Source organism: Prionailurus bengalensis, chromosome B1 (genome assembly GCF_016509475.1).
Source record: "Prionailurus bengalensis isolate Pbe53 chromosome B1, Fcat_Pben_1.1_paternal_pri, whole genome shotgun sequence".
NCBI lineage: Eukaryota > Metazoa > Chordata > Mammalia > Carnivora > Felidae > Prionailurus > Prionailurus bengalensis.
Window position 1 is genome coordinate 166,659,669 of NC_057344.1, and position 19,661 is coordinate 166,679,329.

The following is a 19,661-nucleotide window of genomic DNA, read 5'->3' on the forward strand; positions in this document are numbered from 1 at the left end:
ACATGTTGATCCTCTGTTAAAGAGCAACACAGAGTAAGTCTAAGCTTTCTTTGAAATGGCAGACTTTCAAAAATTTTAGGTGAGTTATCATATGTCTCCAGCAACTAGGCTTATTTTCAGCCTAGGTAAAATGAGTTCCTTCCCTAATTCCCTCTACATTTTCCTCCTGTTTCCTTCAAATATTGTTTAAAACCATAATTTCTGTTTTTCTTACATGTTTTAAAAAATAATCAACTATAGTGGCATCTCCTCTGCTTTGAAGATAAAAAGATCTGGGAGTGTTAATCTTCAGAGCTTCTTAAGACATTTACTTTCCACATAGGGACAGACTTCCTTGTTCTTTGCCATCCCACCCGTGTTTCTCTGGATTGTCAATGTTGTTCTCAAGTTGTGTCATCCAGGACTGAGAAAAATAGTCTAGCCAGGACCAGACATTGCGCTAAACTCTGTATTTCTAATAGAATAGTGGTTAAGCATTTAGGCCATGAAGTCAGATTGCTTGATTTCAAATACTGGCTCAGTCACTTTCCAGCGATATGATTTTTAAATTAGCTTTTTAACTTGTTGATGCCTCAGTTTTCCTCAGAGAAAATGGGATGATTAAATACCACCACTGCATTGAGCTCTCCATCTGAGTTCATCCCCTAACTCTGCTTTCTCTCCTGTAACAATAAAAGAACTGCTCATGCTTCTATTAAAGGCTAAGCCTCCACTTTGGCAGTAGCTCCCATACCTTTTTGACTATTCAAGGACATTGCCCCAGTATCTCTTTACTCTCTTCCGAATCATGAAATTTCCCTTCTTAAATGTATTTTTCTCAACAGCACTCTTATATGCCCATTGTTTACAATTCCAATCCTCCCTCTCTCTCTTGAATCTACTTGTTAGACTGTTTCTCTACCACTGCAGTCAATTGGATCATGTCAAAGTCACCAATTACCCTCACGTTATTCTGCTGATCAGAAACACTTGATTATTCTCACCTTCTTGAAGGACTCTGTTTACTTGGCCTCAAGGAATCCACACGCTCTTGGCTTCCCTCTATTTTCACTAGCTGGTTCTTTTTGGTTTCCCTCCCGCTCTTTCTAACTCTGAATATTGGAGTACTTCTGTTTTTTCCTGATGTGGGTCTCATCTCCATTTGGTCTATGTTCATTCCCTTGGTGACATCATCCAGTTACATAGTTCTAAAGGCCATCTATATACTAATGATTCTGAATTCAGATCTCCCTCCTGGATCTCAAGCTTTTGCATCCAACTGCCAACCAATCTCTCCACTGGCGAAGTCTGCAGGCACGTCAAATACAATATCCCCCAAAACGGAGCTTAGGTGCTCCCCAAAAGTATTTTGTCTACAGTTTCCCCAACTCTGTTCTTCCAGTTCCTCAGTTCAAAAATCTTAGAGTCATCCTTAACTACTCTATTTCTTTTACGACATGGATCCAAACTATGAGCAAATCTATCAGTGCACTGATTTAACTAAATGTCCTTTGAATAGTTAACCTCCCTCCTGTAATTTGCTAATCTTATTTTCAATAATTTTTAAACCGTGTTTGTTTTTAACAATGCCAGCTGGAATATAGTTCTCCTTACCCGATAGGATGGAGGTCAGATAGTAGTTGGTTGGATAGTTCTTCTACTGACTCCGGTCTATGAACAATAGGTTATAATAAATATAGATGTGTTCACGTTCTTTAAAGTGATCCCATTGAAGATATATGAAATTATTTGATTTGTATGCTTCCTCAGCTAAAATCATCTTTATACTTTAATTTGGACTATGTGTTTATAGTTATTTAGCAAACTATACAGGAAAACGTGTGTGTGGGAGTGTCGCAATCAGTTTTTGACCAAAAATATTGTTCACAAGTTTATTTCCTACTGTTATTTTTTCTCCCCCCACCAAGTTTTAATTTAAATTACATTAACATACAGTGTAATATTAGTTTCAGGTGTAGAGTTTAGTGATTCATCACTTACATACAACAGCCAGCATTCATCACAGCAAGTGCCCTTCTTTTTTTAAATTTTTTTTTCCCAACGTTTTATTTATTTTGGGGACAGAGAGAGACAGAGCATGAACGGGGGAGGGGCAGAGAGAGAGGGAGACACAGAATCGGAAACAGGCTCCAGGCTCTGAGCCATCAGCCCAGAGCCTGACGCGGGGCTCGAACTCACGGACCGCGAGATCGTGACCTGGCTGAAGTCGGACGCTCAACCGACTGCGCCACCCAGGCGCCCCGCAAGTGCCCTTCTTAATCCCTATCACTTATTTAACCCATTCCCTACCCACCTCCCCTCTGGTAACTATCAGTTGGTTCTCTATAATTAAGGTCTGTTTCTTGGTTTTCCTCTTTTTCTGTCCCATGTTCATTTGACTATGTTTCTTAAATTCCACATGTGAGTGAAAACATGTTATTTGTCTTTCTCTGACTTATTTCGCTTAGTGTAATAGTCTCTAGCTCCATCCATGTTGTTGCAAATGGCAAGATTTCATTATTCTTGATGGCTGAGTAATATTCATACACACACACACACACACACACACACATACTTACATACATACAACATCTTTATCCATTCATCAGTTGTTAGACAGTGGGCTGTTTCCATAGGTTGTCTGTTGTTGGTAATGTTACTATAAACATCAGGGTGCATGTAACCCTTGGAATTAGTATTTTTGTTTCCTTTGGGTAAATACCTTGCAGTAGTAGTAGCTTGGTGAGGATTTGGAGAAAGGGGCACCCTTTACACTGTTGGTGGGAATGCAAACTGGTACAGCCACTCTTAAAAAACTGTATGGAGTTTCCTCAAAAAGTTAAACATAGAACTACCCTATGATCCAGCAACTTCACTCTTATTTATTTCTAACCATCACCTTCAAGGTAACAATTTCCAACACCTTGAATATTTAAACATGTGACCCAGGGTTTAAATGAAATTTCTAAAGAGAAGTTGTAAAGATACTTTGAAGAATAAGGACATAGTTTTCTGAAGGAGCTACTTTGAAGAGAAAGCACTTATGCACATATTTATGCACGATAAAAATAGAAGAACTTGATCCATAACACTGTATATATTCCTTATATCTTAAAATGATTTATACTCTTAGGAAAAAGCTCGCCTGCCCATAAGCTATAGCAGAATGTTATGCATTAGAATTAACAATTTTCATTTAAGCGTTCCATTTTCATATCAGATTTATTTTCATAAAATGCATTAGCTTTCTCCTTAAAATTTAGTAAATCTGCACAAAAATCATAGTCATGGAGATATAGTTAAAACCAAGATTGAGTTTTAAAAGTAATAAGTAAAATGGTAAGCGTACCATTTGCTTAGTATATGCTGAGTGTGGTATGCACTGTGGGAAGAGAAGTATGAAAAATAGACTCTATTCTCAAAAGAGGCTACAGTGTTTGGGGAGATGAGAATAACATAATGAACAGTAGTTAACCGGAGAAGACATTTCATAATTAAATGCTATACTTGTAAGTGGTTCCAGGTTCTGTACAACGAAGGAGGGGGAACCTTACAAGGTTTAAGGTAGTTAGTTATAGGAGATCTTTAAATTGGGTCTTGGAACCTGAGAAAGGAAAAATAATTTTCATCGACGAGTTAAAAAAAAAAGGGAACCACTGACAAAAGCTAGGAAATAAGAATCAGTCTAGTAATTAGGAAAAGTAAAAAGAAACCTGCACATGCAGTGTAAGGCTTCATGGTTGGGAAAAATCTTAAATGAGGCTGTGTAACAAGGGTAGATCTAATTGTGAAGTGTCATGAATGTCTGGAGAAAAGCTTTGACTTGAGGTGGTAGGTAATTGGGAATCAATAGGTTCCTTAGCAAGAGAACGGTATGATGAAATGGTGCTTTATTAAAACAAATATGCTGGCAGGCTGCAGGATAGAACAAAAAGAGAAGAGAACTGGTAGAAAACCCCAAAGTAAAGAGAGCATGAATTTGGTCTTTTTGAGCATTCTTTTAGCCTAAGGCATTCTTGAGCAAATGCAGCAAAAATAATATGAAAAATAACTTTTATGATCTTGAGTTTTATGATTTTTTTTAATCTGCGAGTGACTTGTAGATACAATGCCATATTTTGAGGCACTTAATCAATAATTCTAATTTTATCTCACAGTTTTCTAGTTTGAAGCTGTTAAGCCTTGCTTTTCATGTCTCATTCAAAAAACATTGAAATGCTGGCAGGCCTTGGGACCTGAGACTGTCAGACTTAAGAATAAAATATTCTTGAAGAGATGAAGTTCCTTTTTCCTGGTATTGGCCATTCTTTAATTGAAAAGGTAGAAATATTCAAATTGCATAGGTATGGTCATGACACCTTAAGCAGTGCTCACAAATCTTCAGGATTTCACTTTAGTTGTCAAAGCATAATGACCTGGGTTTTCAAAGCAAACAGTTGTTTGGATTCCAGAGCAATATATTCCTCTATCTTCAGTAATCCTTTGATGTGTAGGAAGAGCAAAGAATTCTGCTTTAAGCAACTTTTTTCCAAGTTTCAAAAAACAGGGGTAAGAATGTGAGGATTTAATAAAAAATAAAACCTGTGTTTACATTATTTGTTATTGTTCTTGTTGTCGAAGTGTCTACCCCTGCTTTGCAATTAGAAGGAAATAGATCAGCAGCTCTATAAGCTTCAGCTCTTTGTGGTTTCATTACAGGCTGGCTTTAACCCACTATCTCTGTATATATTAAAGAGAAGAAAACAAGGTTTAGGAACAATAAGCCAAAATTTTTCCTAAAAGACATTGAAAAGTGAATATTAATTCATTGGACAACGAGCTGCTTCTTTGATTAAACGTTTATGTCCTGGGAAGAACAAAGCATGCTCGACTTAGACTAACAGTACTTGTGAGCACTGCTTAAGGTGTCATGACCATATCTATGCAATTTGAATATTTCTACCTTTTCAATTAAAGAATGGCCAATACCAGGAAAAAGGAACTTCGTCTCTTCAAGAATATTTTATTCCTGTTTCCAAACAGGAGGGAAATTGGGTCATGCAGGAAAACATTTTTCCCCAAAATATGTTTTGTGGTTTGTGACACTCTGAAGGATGAGGCATTAACTCTAGGAAATACGGTATTCATTGCCCCATTACTTCTTTAAGATGTAATTAAGCAATATTAGGTTTACCACAAATATGTGTTATTAACACCAGTGAGTTTGCTTACATTGGTATAAAAAATAAGTTAATATTTTTCTAAAAGATCTCTCCTTAAAGAAAATGTTTTCTCTTGTATTTTAATGGAATATAGTCTTCCAGAAATTCTCTAGACATTTCCGTTCTGGTCTAGGGTAGGCTACTTCTTTCATAATGGTGCGGAATGCTGCATAATCTATAAGCATCGTGTTACATTGGTCACTCCACATCTGGAAAGTTATAATATCATAATACTTAAAAATAAGAAGTGATTTGGGATGCCTGGGTGGCTCAGTTGGTTGGGTTTCCAACACTCTTGATTTCAACTCAGAGCATGATCCCAGGGTCATGGGATTGAGCCCCACGTCAGGCTCTATGCTGAACATGCTTAAGATTCTCTGTCTCCCTCCCTCTGCTCCTTTTCCTTGCTCATGCTCTTTCTTTCTCTCTCAAATTAAGAAAAAGAAAAAAAAGATGTGACATATCAGGCATAGTATTACCTGTGATAGACAAACCAAGGTGGGATTTTAGGTTTGAGAACATCCTCTGGCTTCCCTTTGGTATTCAAAATGAGAAGCTGAATTGCAATATAGCCAGCTGGTGACTTCTGGGTTGGACATTTCATAATCTGAGACACAAACACTGAAAGGGAAGCTAGCTTTAACTTGGTACCTCAAAAGGTTAGTAGAAAAACGTAGGCCTTTATTTTGATAATGATCATTATTATGTCAACAGTATATGTTTATTATCCATGTGTACATGTGCCAAAACTTTTAAACAAGGCAAACCAGTGCTCATTAGGCCTTTACTGTGTGTCAGAGAATGTTGTAAGTTCTTTACTGTATTAACTTATTTAACCATAATAATATCCCATTAGATAAGTAATATTGTTGTCTCAATTCTATAAATGAGGGAAGATCATTGTAGGTGGAATATGGATAAGAATTTTTATATTTTAATAAAATTTCTAGCTTAGATGTACTTTAATGTCTATTTTAAAATAATAGCTTTCTACATACAGACGCCATAAAAGTTTCCTTTAAAATATATATGGGGGTGCCTGGGTGACTCAGTCGGTTGAGTATCTGACCTTGGCTCAAGTCATGATCTCCCGGCTTGTGAGTTTGAGCCCCGCGTGGGGCTCTGTGCTGACAGCTCAGAGCCTGGAGCCTGCTTCAGATTCTGTGTCTCCTTCTCTCTCTCTCTCTGCCCCTCTCCCATTCGCTCTTTCTCTCAAAAGTAAATAAGAACACTAAAAACATTAAATGTATATGTATGTATGTATATATGATATACATACATACATATGCAAAAAATGAGTCAATAATTTCAGATGATATGGCAGAATTCGTGCAAGTGGTACTAAGATACTGAAGATGGAAATGATGGCTGAATGGAATCAACTGAAGGTACTGGAGAAGATTACTTTTAAAATTTCACAAATTTTATTAGGTTGTCAAAACCTAATACATCTTCTTGGAAAATGTGTGTGGTGTTTTTAATACTATAACTAGGATCTAAAATTCAGAACACATCTTTAACATATTTGGTTTTCCTTTCCTTTTTTTGTTCTCCCCTTCCTTCCTTCTTTCCCTTCTTTTCTTCCTTCCTTCCTGCCTTCCTGCCTTCCATCCCTCTTCTGTCCTTCTTTCTTCTTCTTACATTTTTCTCTCTCATTCTTTTCTTCTTTGCTAAGAGTTCAGATTTTGGATTATACCATAAGAGACTCAATCAAGGTGAAGAATTTCAGAAGATGCTGTTCTTTTTTAAGATATTTATGGTCACCGTTTTTACTTAATCATCTACATTAATTTCATTAATGTAGGTTTAATCATAATGGCACATCCACAGATCACATGGCCAAACAATCGTTATAGTAATTGCATAAGGATTTAAATTGGTCTTTTAGTACTTGAATTAGTCACATCTTCATATTTATCAAAAAAGAGACTCTGACCAATATTTAATCATAAAGAGTTTCACATGTAGATAGATGACTAAAGAACATTAAAAATAAAAATAAAAACTTTGAAAAGAAAAAAATAGCAGCCCTTTCACTGGAGAACATTTCAAATTGCTTTCTCTGTATGCCGCTGATGAAACTCTAAAATATGTCAACTACAGTGTGAGGGGAATAGCAATACTGTGCTCTTTGGTTGGAATTGCAAAGAAAGTCTCCAGGCATTCTTCCTAATAGAGTGAACTACCTATTCTTTATGCATGGCCTCTTTTTTCTCTCTTCCATTTGAAGTAAGAAGTTTCTTTCTCTTAACAGGATGCATTTGTCAATATCAGCCAGCCTTCCTCTGTAAACACTTGCGTCAGCCCACATATTTATTCTCTACAATCAACTCAACAATATCTTTGCCCAGCATATCTCACAGTAAGCCCTGTGTGATCTGCCCAGGACTCCTGAATGTAATCATAACTGCTTCTATATACAGAAAGTCCTTAGGAGAGAGAAATAATTTTTTTTTCAGGGTGTACAATCAATGTAGAGAGCTAATATGAAACAGTTAGGACCCCAAACTGCTTTAAAAATCAATAGTGGTGGGGTTTTTTTTTGGATCAGTATTTTCAAAATAATTGCCTCTACGTTTGACTTTACTTTATCATGAAGATGAAATGATCCTCCAAGAAATAGTGGGAAACTCTGTTTTTCTTTTACATTCAATAAATGTAGCCATTCATTTTATTCTCATGCACAACTCACGGCCAAGCACTATCAAGAACATCAAAAAATCGATTCAGAGTAGAGCTAGGTAAGCAAATACGGCAAGAGAGTTCTCAAAATCCCTATCAGTCCACAGGTTTCTGGTTAACATTAAATTCATTTCTGAAACCTAAAACTTAGAAGCGTCTCTTGCAATTTTGAGTCGTTACTGTGCGTTAGAAAACCTGACAAAGTTGTGTACATTTTATAAAGCTCACACGCTTGGCAGAACTATTCCCATTTATGCTGGGTACCCTCTCCAATTATTTTCATTCCGATAATGGTGAGCAATGAAAGCATCAGACAGAGAAGACTGTCTTCTCGGAAATAACCCGCAGGGAAAGACAAGCTTAAACGGGACAGCGAAAAGTTGCTCTGTGTAGGAGCTAAGAATATAGGCTGAAATGAGGAAACTTGGGTTAAAATCTGCTTTCAAAATTATGATGGCTTTGCAAAAATCACTTCCCAAGGTAAAGAGTAGCAGGTACACTGTGCTATATTCAGGCAAAGGTGGTGACAGACAATATGTGTGGGTCTGATAGAAGGAAAATATTAAAGAAAATTAAAGTGTTACAGGGGAAGAAAATGGGAAAGCGTTGAGACCACAATGGAAGTAATACTTCTTTTGTTTCATTGTTTGACTTTAGAACTATGTCAATGTTTTATATAATTATGAAATGGAATTAAATCAAATTTAAAAAATCTAAACCAAAAGTAAAATGCATTTTAAGTGGTGGCTTCACCATATAGTACAGAACTATTCCTAAACTGAAGCTTAAAATGTAACTTTAAAAATAGTAATTCTACTCTATGTCCCTAATAGGATATGCCCTAAAGGCAAAATCACTGCAAAGAGCTCTTAACCTGTTTCTAGTAATCCCATCATTAATAACAATGACGTTGGTAGTTTTATTTAAAAATATTCTTATTGTCTTTTTTAAAATGTTATATATATAAATATAATTTTTATATATAAAACAGGATAAACTAATCATGTTTATACATTAGGAATCAATATTTATAATAAAGATGAAAGAAACAAACATAAAATCAAAGAAGTTGAATAAAAGCCCTATAATTTTAATTTTTTTTAACGTTTATTTATTTTTGAGACAGAGAGAGGCAGAGCATGGACGGGGGAGGGTCAGAGAGAGACGGAGACACAGAATCCGAAACAGGCTCCAGGCTCTGAGCCATCAGCCCAGAGCCCGACGCAGGGCTCGAACTCACAGACCGCGAGATTGAGACCTGAGCTGAAGTCGGATGCTTAACCAACTGAGCCACCCAGGCGCCCCTTAAAGTCTTTTTTTTTTAATTTTTTAAAAAGCCCTATAATTTTAAATTTGAATTAGAAATGTCCAAATGAACTTGTGATGCGTCTCCTCTACTTGTAGGACAGACAACGGACAAGCTGAGGTATCAGAAGACAAGGAAGCTGTCAATGACTACTGAGATCATACGCTGAAAGAACTCAGGAGCCAACTTAAAGGGATTGCCAGGCCAGTGGCCAAAGATGAGACAAAGTGAGGGTCAAAAGTAACAACAGGTGGAGTGGACTGCAACAGACATACCTGTCACAACCCATGATCTCATGATAAACACACACAAAAAAAACAACAAAACGTCAAACCTCAGTGGCCACATTTGGGAGACTCTAGGGAAACAAGTAGTTATTTTTTTAAAAAAAAATTTTTTTTCAACGTTTATTTATTTTTGGGACAGAGAGAGACAGAGCATGAACGGGGGAGGGGCAGAGAGAGAGGGAGACACAGAATCGGAAACAGGCTCCAGGCTCTGAGCCATCAGCCCAGAGCCTGATGCGGGGCTCGAACTCCCGGACCGCGAGATCGTGACCTGGCTGAAGTCGGACGCTTAACCGACTGCGCCACCCAGGCGCCCCTAAGTAGTTATTTTTAAAACTGCTAAATAAAGGGAAACAATCAAGCATTTATCCTGTCTTCCCTGCAACAAGTTTATTTCAGGATTACCAAACAGTTGATCAGGGGAAGTTCTTGTTTAGAGAAAAATCTAGATAATAAATTAAGAAAGAATGATGGAATATCACCAGTTTGCAAAGTCTAAACAGGTGTAGGCAAAGATTAGCAGTAGCTGCTAAACTTGTCATGGGCTGAACTATGTTTCCCTACATTAATATGTTGAAGTTCTAACATCCAGTACCTCAGAGTGTGACCTTATTTGGAGGTAGGGTCTTAATGGAGGTAATCAATTTAAAGTGAGTTCGTTGGGGTAGGTCCTAATCCAATATGACCAGTGTCCTTTAAAAAAGAGGACACAGAGATACACATGGAAAGAAGGCAATGTGAAGAGACACAGGGAGAAACCGGTCATGCCAACATGCCAAGGAGAGAGGTCTAGAACAGATCCTTTCCTCACAGCCCCCAATAGGAACCAACCTTGCTGACTCCAGAACTGTCAGACTACAGATTTCTGTTGTCACCCATGTTGTGGTATTTTGTTACAGCAGCCTTAGCAAACTAATATGATTACATACAAAATTAACAGGATGATTATACCATTATTACACCATTATAAGATCAAGTTGTCAATGGCTAAATCTGCTCATCAGTCTTCACCTCACAAACACAGAGACAAGCAGGCATTCTGTGTCTCCTGATAGAAGTGTACGATATGGCTTACGAAGCAGTGTTGCCAAAGCACAACAAAATAATCTAAATCTGATCAAGCTTCAAATACAGGGCATAGAGAAACACATTTATAATAAGTGGATGTAATCGTAAAAGATTCATGGTTTTTTTTTAGAGCAATTTACAGGGAGGGAAATATAGGAACAGGAAGTAAAGGAGATTTTCGGTATTTAGATAGTTTATTAGTTAAATGTAATGTGTGTAATTGTTTGACCTGTTTCACCTTGACAAATAATAAATTATGAGGCAAGAAAAGTTACTTTGGATTCTCTTAGTGTTGTTCTACAGTATAATAATAGTAAACAATTCATAGTGTTGGGGTAAAGATTAAATATGGAAATAGGGGTAGAGCACCTAGCATAGTATAGTTTTAACTATTTACATAGTTGGGTATTGGTTACTTGGGTAGTAGAATAGCACTTGTACATAGGATAGTTGCAATTATTTACATGCTTGGTTATTAGCTAAATCCCTTGCCTTCATCGCTATAAATATTCATTTAAATGATGTGGTATGTGTGACTTACTCTACATGTGCTTATATGTGCACACAAGCCCACATAAACACTCAACATACTTACAAGGTCCAATGTGAGCCAGTATTGGGCCAGAAAGATTTTCACTATTCACTCCACTCCCCATTCTCACATAGCTCCTCAAAACTACCTGTCCCCATGCTCACCTTTGCTAGAAAATGCAGGAAAGAAGCATTATGAACTTTTGAAAGAAAAACCAAGGCAAGGGTTAGGAGGGAAAGGCAAAAGGAAGGGCAGTTTTAAGAAGGTTAACTATCCCACTAAATATGTCCCCAGAATTAAGTCATCCATTTCTGCCATTTTCGGGGAAAGATAAACACAGTTTTTCAGCATCCACAGGGTCAGGCCTTGGAGAGAATCAGTGTTTGCAGCCAGCTGGATCATGTTTGGACAAGAGGCAGAACACATCTGGTCATTAATAGTGATAATCGCTCTTTGGTTAAGAGCCATAATTTAGTTATAGGAAATGTTGCAGCTGACATCTATTGTGAGTCAGGTGACCACATCCTACAAATTTTCATTTCAATTTTTCGAACATTTATTTGGTTTGAGAGAGGAGATCAAAGGTTAAAGAAATACAGTTCGCTCTTTCAGTGGATATACAATCTTGTTTGTATCACAGGAAAATAACTCTGAGACAGAGAAAGCTATAACATCAAAAGAATATTACAAATCCCATGGGCCTACATGAGATTAAAGCAAAGTAAGGTATCAAATCAGAGAGAGTTTTCATCTGGTTAAAAAGATTGTGAAAGTCCTCCTAGAGAAAGTGGAATTTGAGAGAGGCTTGTAAGAAAAAGGGATAAAATGGGAGACAGTGATAGAGTGAGGGAAAGGGGGTTTGGGGATAGAGAAGGGAAGGGCATCTCAGCAGGGCTGTAAGGTTGTCAGATAAAATACAGGATACCTAGTGAAATTTGAATTTCAGGTAAATAGCAAATCATTCTTTAGTATAAATATAATCTGTTTGGGTCATATATTTGGGTCATACTTGAGTTTGAAACACCCTGCATGTGTTTAGAGAAAACAAGTAAGTTGTTTTCTAAAAGTTTAAGTTTCAGAGAGGAAGAAAGTGGCTGATTATGTGGGAAAGTTGTTTGGTGACATATAGACGGTCTTAGATTATAGACAGAAGAATGAAAATGTAATTTTATAGGGACTGTGGAGACATTTTTTTTTTTCACGTAGGAGTGATTTGATCTGACGTGTCCTGTAGGAATAAGATGGCAGTGGTGAGAACCAGAAAAACTGTGACAGGAAATTGGCCAGGAAGGGACAGACAGTGAGGATGTTAAGTGAGATGATGGAAATGGTTTGCAAATGGACATAGCTGAGATACAGCAGAGTGGAAGCAACAGATTGGACCTCGGGACAAAAGAGATGTAGAGGCAAAACTGCCTACAAGTATATCCCTATTGACTTGGAGAATGATGGCTTTTGTTAACAGCTGTGTAAGGAGGAGAATCTGGTTTCAGGAAAAACAGATAATAGGGAAATAAGGGCCATGTCAGGAGTATCTGGCCGGGTGGGCATCCAGATACAAATGCTCAGTAAGTAATTACAAATATTTTTCTGAGCTGAATAAATTGGGATTTTATTTATTTTTTTAAAATTTTTTTTCAACATTTTTATTTATTTTTGGGACAGAGAGAGACAGAGCATGAATGGGGGAGGGGCAGAGAGAGAGGGAGACACAGAATCGGAAACAGGCTCCAGGCTCCGAGCCATCAGCCCAGAGCCTGACGCGGGGCTCAAACTCACGGACCGCGAGATCGTGACCTGGCTGAAGTCGGTCGCTTAACCAACTGTGCCACCCAGGCGCCCCTAAATTGGGATTTTAGATATTTGAGCTGTCACATCAGTGAGTTGGTCAAAACTTAAGGAATCTTTCTAGCTCACTAGAGGCAAGAGAGCAACTGGTGAGGGAATAGCAAAAAGACCAAAAGAAAACCAAAAGAAGACCAAATGAAAAACTTGGGGGCAGGTCTTGGAAGTCCTGAAGTCGAGGTCGGTCACCACTCTTAAATCATACAGAGAAGTCAGGAGTATAGATTGAGAACCAGCAACAGCGCCGTTAATTTCGGACAGAGCTGTTTTAGGAAAGTACCATGGGCGGCAGCCAGGGTTTTGGAGACTGAGGTGTAAATGGTGAGGGAGTAGAGGAAACCAAAGAGGTGAAGTGTGAAAGGACCGGTTTGAGGACAAAACCAAGAGGAAGGAACCCATGGAGAGGGAAGACTGAAGATTCGCTAAAAGCAGGGATCAAAGTCTGAAAAGAGTGTGCAGCAATAAAATTAAATGCATACGTGGAGAGACTGGCCTTCAAAAGAGGAGAAAACCTCCCTCAGAGTTAAATGGAAGGTAGGAAGACAGAAGCTTAAGGATTCGATGCATGACACTGAGGAATTTGGTTGTTTGGTCTCCACTTTTGAGTAAGAAAGGAAATGACATCATAATTTGGCTATTGTTGAAAGTGCTGCTATAAACATTGGGGTACAGGTGCCCCTATCCACCAGCACTCCTGTATCCCTTGGGTAAGTTTCTAGCAGTGCTGTTGCTGGGTCATAGGGTAGATCTATTTTTAACTTTTTGGGGAACCTCCACACTGTTTTCCAAAGCGGCCAAATTATGGAAAGAGCCTAAATGTCCATCAACTGATGAATGGATAAAGAAATTGTGGTTTATATACACAATGGAGTACTACGTGGCAATGAGAAAGAATTAAATATGGCCCTTTGTAGCAACATGGATGGAACTGGAGAGTGTTATGCTAAGTGAAATAAGTCATACAGAGAAAGACAGATACCATATGTTTTCATTCTTATGTGGATCCTGAGAAACTTAACAGAAGACTATGGGGGCGGGGAAGGAAAAAAAAGTTTGAGAAGGAGGGAGACAAACCATAAAAGACTCTTAAAAACTGAGAACACAAAATTGCACCAGCATTCTTCTCAAAGCTAGAACAAGCAGTCCTAAAATTTGTATGGAACCACAAAAGGCCCCGAATAGCCAAAGGAATTTTGAAGAAGAAGACCAAAGCAGGAGGCATCACAATCCCAGATTTTGGCCTCAACTACAAAGCTGTAATCATCAAGACAGCATGGTATTGGCACAAAAACAGACACATAGACCAATGGAACAGAATAGAAACTCCAGAACTAGACCCACATAAGTATGGCCAACTAATCTTTGACAAAGCAGGAAAGAATATCCAATGGAAAAAAGACAGTCTCTTTAACAAATGGTGCTGGGAGAACTGGACAGCAACATGCAGAAAGTTGAAACTAGACCACTTTCTCACACCATTCGCAAAAATAAACTCAAAATGGATAAAGGACCTGAATGTGAGACAGGAAACCATCAAAACTCTAGAGGAGGGGCGCCTGGGTGGCGCAGTCGGTTAAGCGTCCGACTTCAGCCAGGTCACGATCTCGCGGTCCGTGAGTTCGAGCCCCGCGTCAGGCTCTGGGCTGATGGCTCAGAGCCTGGAGCCTGTTTCCGATTCTGTGTCTCCCTCTCTCTCTGCCCCTCCCCCGTTCATGCTCTGTCTCTCTCTGTCCCAAAAATAAATAAACGTTGAAAAAAAAATTAAAAAAAAAAACTCTAGAGGAGAAAGCAGGAAAAAACCTCTCTGACCTCAGCTGCAGCAATTTCTTACTTGACACATCTCCAAAGGCAAGGGAATTAAAAACAAAAATGAACTATTGGGCCCTTATGAAGATAAAAAGCTTCTGCACAGCAAAGGAAACAATCAACAAAACTAAAAGGCAACCAATGGAATGGGAAAAGATATTTGCAAATGACATATCAGACAAAGGGCTAGTATCCAAAATCTATAAAGAGCTCACCAAACTCCACACCCAAAAAACAAATAATCCAGTGAAGAAATGGGCAGAAAACATGAATAGACACTTCTCTAATGAAGACATCCAGATGGCCAAGAGGCACATGAAAAGATGCTCAACGTTGCTCCTCATCAGGAAAATACAAATCAAAACCACACTCAGATATCACCTCACGCTGGTCAGAGTGGCTAAAATGAACAAATCAGGAGACTATAGATGCTGGAGAGCATGTAGAGAAACGGGAACCCTCTTGCACTGTTGGTGGGAATGCAAACTGGTGCAGCCACTCTTGGAAAACAGTGTGGAGGTTCCTCAAAAAATTAAAAATAGACCTACCCTATGACCCAGCAGTAGCACTGCTAGGAATTTACCCAAGGGATACAGGAGTACTGATGCATAGGGGCACTTGTACCCCAATATTTATAGCAGCACTTTCAACAACAGCCAAATTATGGAAAGAGCCTAAATGTCCATCAAATGATGAATGGATAAAGAAATTGTGGTTTATATACACAACGGAATACTACGTGGCAATGAGAAAGAATGAAATATGGCCCTTTGTAGCAACGTGGATGGAACTGGAGAGTGTTATGCTAAGTGAAATAAGTCATACAGAGAAAGACAGATACCATATGTTTTCACTCTTATATGGATCCTGAGAAACTTAACAGAAGTCCATGGGGGAGGGGAAGAAAAAAAAAAGAGGTTAGAGTGGAAGAGAGCCAAAGCATAAGAGACTCTTAAAAAACTGAGAACAAACTGAGGGTTGATGGGGGTTAGGAGGGAGGGGAGGGTGGGTTATGGGTATTGAGGAGGGCACCTTTTGGGATGAGCACTGGGTGTTGTATGGAAACCAATTTGACAATAAATTTCATATTATAAAAAAGAAAGGAAATGACATAATGTGCTTTGAAAGGAGCAGGGTGGAGTGATCATGGAACATAGTCATAAATTCCGGTCTCCTGCCACATCTCAAAGCACATCACAGACCTCTTTTATTTAGATCCCTAGCAAAATGGAAGAGGAAGCAATAGTGACGATGGGGCTGTTCCTTGGTGTAATGCATTTTGTCACTGCAGAGGTAACCTGAGAGCAAAAAACATGAGGAATGGGGTCTCTTCTATTTGCTGAATGCCTGTTGCACTGCAGTCTGGTTCCTCCAAAAGCACTAGACTTACATCAGACACCACCCTGTTATTTTAGAGTGTTAACGCAACTGTGTGTCATTCCCTGTGTATAAAATCTGATTTGACATAGTTCACAAAAATAGAAAACAACCAACTCTATTCTTGCAGCTTCAAATACATTAAGTTTTAACATCTCACACTGAGTTTGAATATAGAAAACATTTTATTTAGCTTAATGATATAGTCTCATGATTATGGAATACCTGGTTAAAGGGGCTTTCAGGGACATTTAGAAAATCCCATTGATCCCATCATTGCTAAAAACAACCCATTAGTATATGGTCTCATTTCATAATGACTATTAGCTGGACTTAGGAAAAGGGATAAGGCAAGAAATTTCATTCTCCTGATTACCCGTATCTAAAATAAGTACAGCTATAAATATGCCAATACATATGTTGTATGATAAGGATTTTCTAGTACATGTGCTAGGGAGTGATATATGGCAGTTATTCTTGAAAAGTCAATTACAAAGAAAAAAATTACAGGTTGTCATTTCTAAGACTAGAAAATGTTATATCAGAGGGATTAAAATAAACATTCCTTAATATATAGGATAAGGGAAGCAATGGAAGTTAGATTTGGAAGGGAATTTAGGTATAATTTTATGCAATCTCTTCCCTTTAAAACTGAGGGATCCAAAGTCCAGAGGAGGAAATAGCTTACTTAAGGGCACAATCTAGTTCAGCCACAAGTCTCTTGACTCATAGTCGCTGGTGATTTACCCTTTGCCATAATGACAAATTTCTATCAGGCTTCTGGGGAATTATTTCCAGGGCCAGAACAGTGAGTATATGAACATATACAGGTACTCCATAATTTTTTTTAATTGGATAACTGTATCTCTGTTCTGGTCACTGATATTCTTGAGAGTGAGAAAACCATCCTCCAGCACCTAATATAGCTATATAAGGCACAATGACTTCAGAAAAATACAATTTAGAATCCACCATATATTAATATATTCATTATTTAATAAGAATTTCCCAACAATGAATAAGGGGTTATTAGCCCATTATTGTAGATTCAGTAAATTTGTATAACTTGTGCAAGGTTAAACAATCAGAAATGCTGGAATTTGAGCCCGCTTTTGGTCCTCTGACTCCAGAAGTCATGCTTTCTTTGCTAGAGCTTATGGTTTCTCCAGGATGTTTATAACCTCCAGAAAAAGAAAAATAAACCTGTGAGGGAAGAAGTAGGGAAGAAGACAGGGCGGAGAAGGAGATCAGAAGTGGTGTGAGGTTCTTATGGAGAATGCTTGTGCCTAAAAGAAATCAGGGTTCGCATAATAGACGAAGGATTTGTGTTTTCCTTTGGTAGATCTGTTTGCGGACTCCAAGTCTGGGTTGGCTCCCAAGAGGAAAGAGCAAGGTTGGACAACTAGGAAGGAGGTGTTTTCTTCTAAGTGTGTTTGAAAGGCAGTGGGGTGGGAAGAGCACAACTATGGGAGTCAGGACACCTACATTTTAGTCCCAATCCCTTAGATAGATAAGGTGCTTAGAAACGGTCCTTGTCATTTTGTGCCTCAGTTTTATTTGTTTAAAATGAGGTATGTTCAGGGGCGCCTGGGTGGCGCAGTCGGTTAAGCGTCCGACTTCAGCCAGGTCACGATCTCGCGGTCCGTGAGTTCGAGCCCCACGTCAGGCTCTGGGCTGATGGCTCAGAGCCTGGAGCCTGTTTCCGATTCTGTGTCTCCCTCTCTCTCTGCCCCTCCCCCGTTCATGCTCTGTCTCTCTCTGTCCCAAAAATAAATAAACGTTGAAAAAAAAAATTTTTTTAAAAATTAAAAAAAATGAGGTATGTTCAATTTCAAGATTCTCAAATGTTTTTCTTCCTTTACATCAATTCCCATTGGTAGAGGCTGCCAATAATTTGAGAAATGCCTGAAGTGAGATTCTGTAAACTGAGATTGCAACCCACTTTCTTGCCTGTAAAAACCTGATTGCCTTTTTTTTTTTAAATCAAAAACAACTTTTTATGCATTCTTGACTAATCACATAAAGTGATCATACATGTGATTGATTAGCTTACTAAGTTGGGTTATGAAATTATTCTCCCAGAATACTTTAGAAGAGTGATTTGTCCCTTTTATACCTTGGCTATATCTGATAGAAGTTTCATAGGTGGCAAAAAATTACAACTGATTTCTAGGGTATATACCATTATTAATATCACCACTGATCTTGGATTAGTAGATTTCATCAGGAGTCACTGTCAATACATTCAAGGGAATTGTTGGTTTATTTTGCCATTTTTCTCAGAGACTTTTAGGCCAGAGATTAAAAAAAATTTTTTTTAATGTTTGTTTGTTTTTGATAGAGAGAGAGAGAGAGAGAGAGAAAACATGAGTGTGGGAGGGGCAGACACAGAATCTGAAGCAGACACCAGGCTCTGGGCTGTCAGCACAGAGCCTGACATGGGGTTTGAACTCACTAACCATAAGATCATGACCTGAGCTGAAGTCGGACACTCAACCAACTGAGCCACCCAGGCGCCCCTAAGGTCAGAGATTTTAAACTAGAGTCAAAAGATTTTGGGGGTACTGAAAGAGTGAAGAAATTCCAAACATTATTTTTATCTGAATCTATTTTACTATGTAAATAAAGTCCAAATCTATCAACTACATAGTCAACCACTGGGTTAAGTTCAGAAGTTTTATCACACATCTAGTTTTTTTTTTTTCACTTGCATAGTGTTCTGGGGTATTTGTGAATGTACAGAAATTAATTGTATGATTTTATCCTTTACCTAGAGTTTTAGCTTACTGTTGGCGGTGTGTGAAGAATTTTAGGGGGCTTATAAAGACTCTAAAATAATAGGAAAATTTGGGGCATACATGAGTTTGTGGATATAGCTATCAACAGTTTCCCAAAAGGACAAGGTGACAACAAAGGTTTGTTTTCTTTTTTTTAAAGGTGACAAAAAAGGTTAAAGAACCACCACTCTACATATCTTACAATAACGTCACAATTCAGGTATTTCTTTGGTAAAATGGGAAGTTGATTTGAATTTTAGTCTTAAAATTTTTAATAAACCCATAACCAAATGAGGGTTAATAATAAGTATATGATACCCCTTTTATACTTGATTCTTAAAAACAAACAAAACAAAATCCACTATGGTGCAAGTTATTGTTGATATAAATTAAAGGTAACCTAAAGAAGTGAAGATATACCGTGTTCATGGATTAGAGTGTTAGATCATTTTAAGATACTGATTCTCCCCAAATTGATCTATAGAGTCAATGCAATCTCAATTATAATTCCAGCAGATGCTTTCAGGTAGAAATCAACAAGTTGATTCTACAAGTTATAGGTAGAAGCAAATGGTCTAGAATATCTATAGCAATCTTAAAGAATAAATACAAAGTTGGAGGACTTACACTACTTCATGATTTATCATATAGCTATTGTAATTAAAATAGTGTGATACTGCTGGTGAATAGACAAATAGAACAATGGAATAGAATAAAGCCTAGAATTAGACTCCCCCCACCCCCCCCCACTTATCCAGTCAAAGGCACCAACACAATCTGGTGTGAGAAGAAAAATCTTTT

The 19,661-nt window shown here is 38.0% G+C and overlaps 1 protein-coding gene across 1 annotated transcript in view; it reads right to left on the reverse strand.

Annotated features, from left to right (window-relative positions):
• GABRB1 (gamma-aminobutyric acid type A receptor subunit beta1) overlaps nucleotides 1–19,661 on the reverse strand; it is a 386,092-nt gene that overhangs the window by 225,480 nt on the left and 140,951 nt on the right. The gene's annotated exons all lie outside the window — the stretch shown is intronic.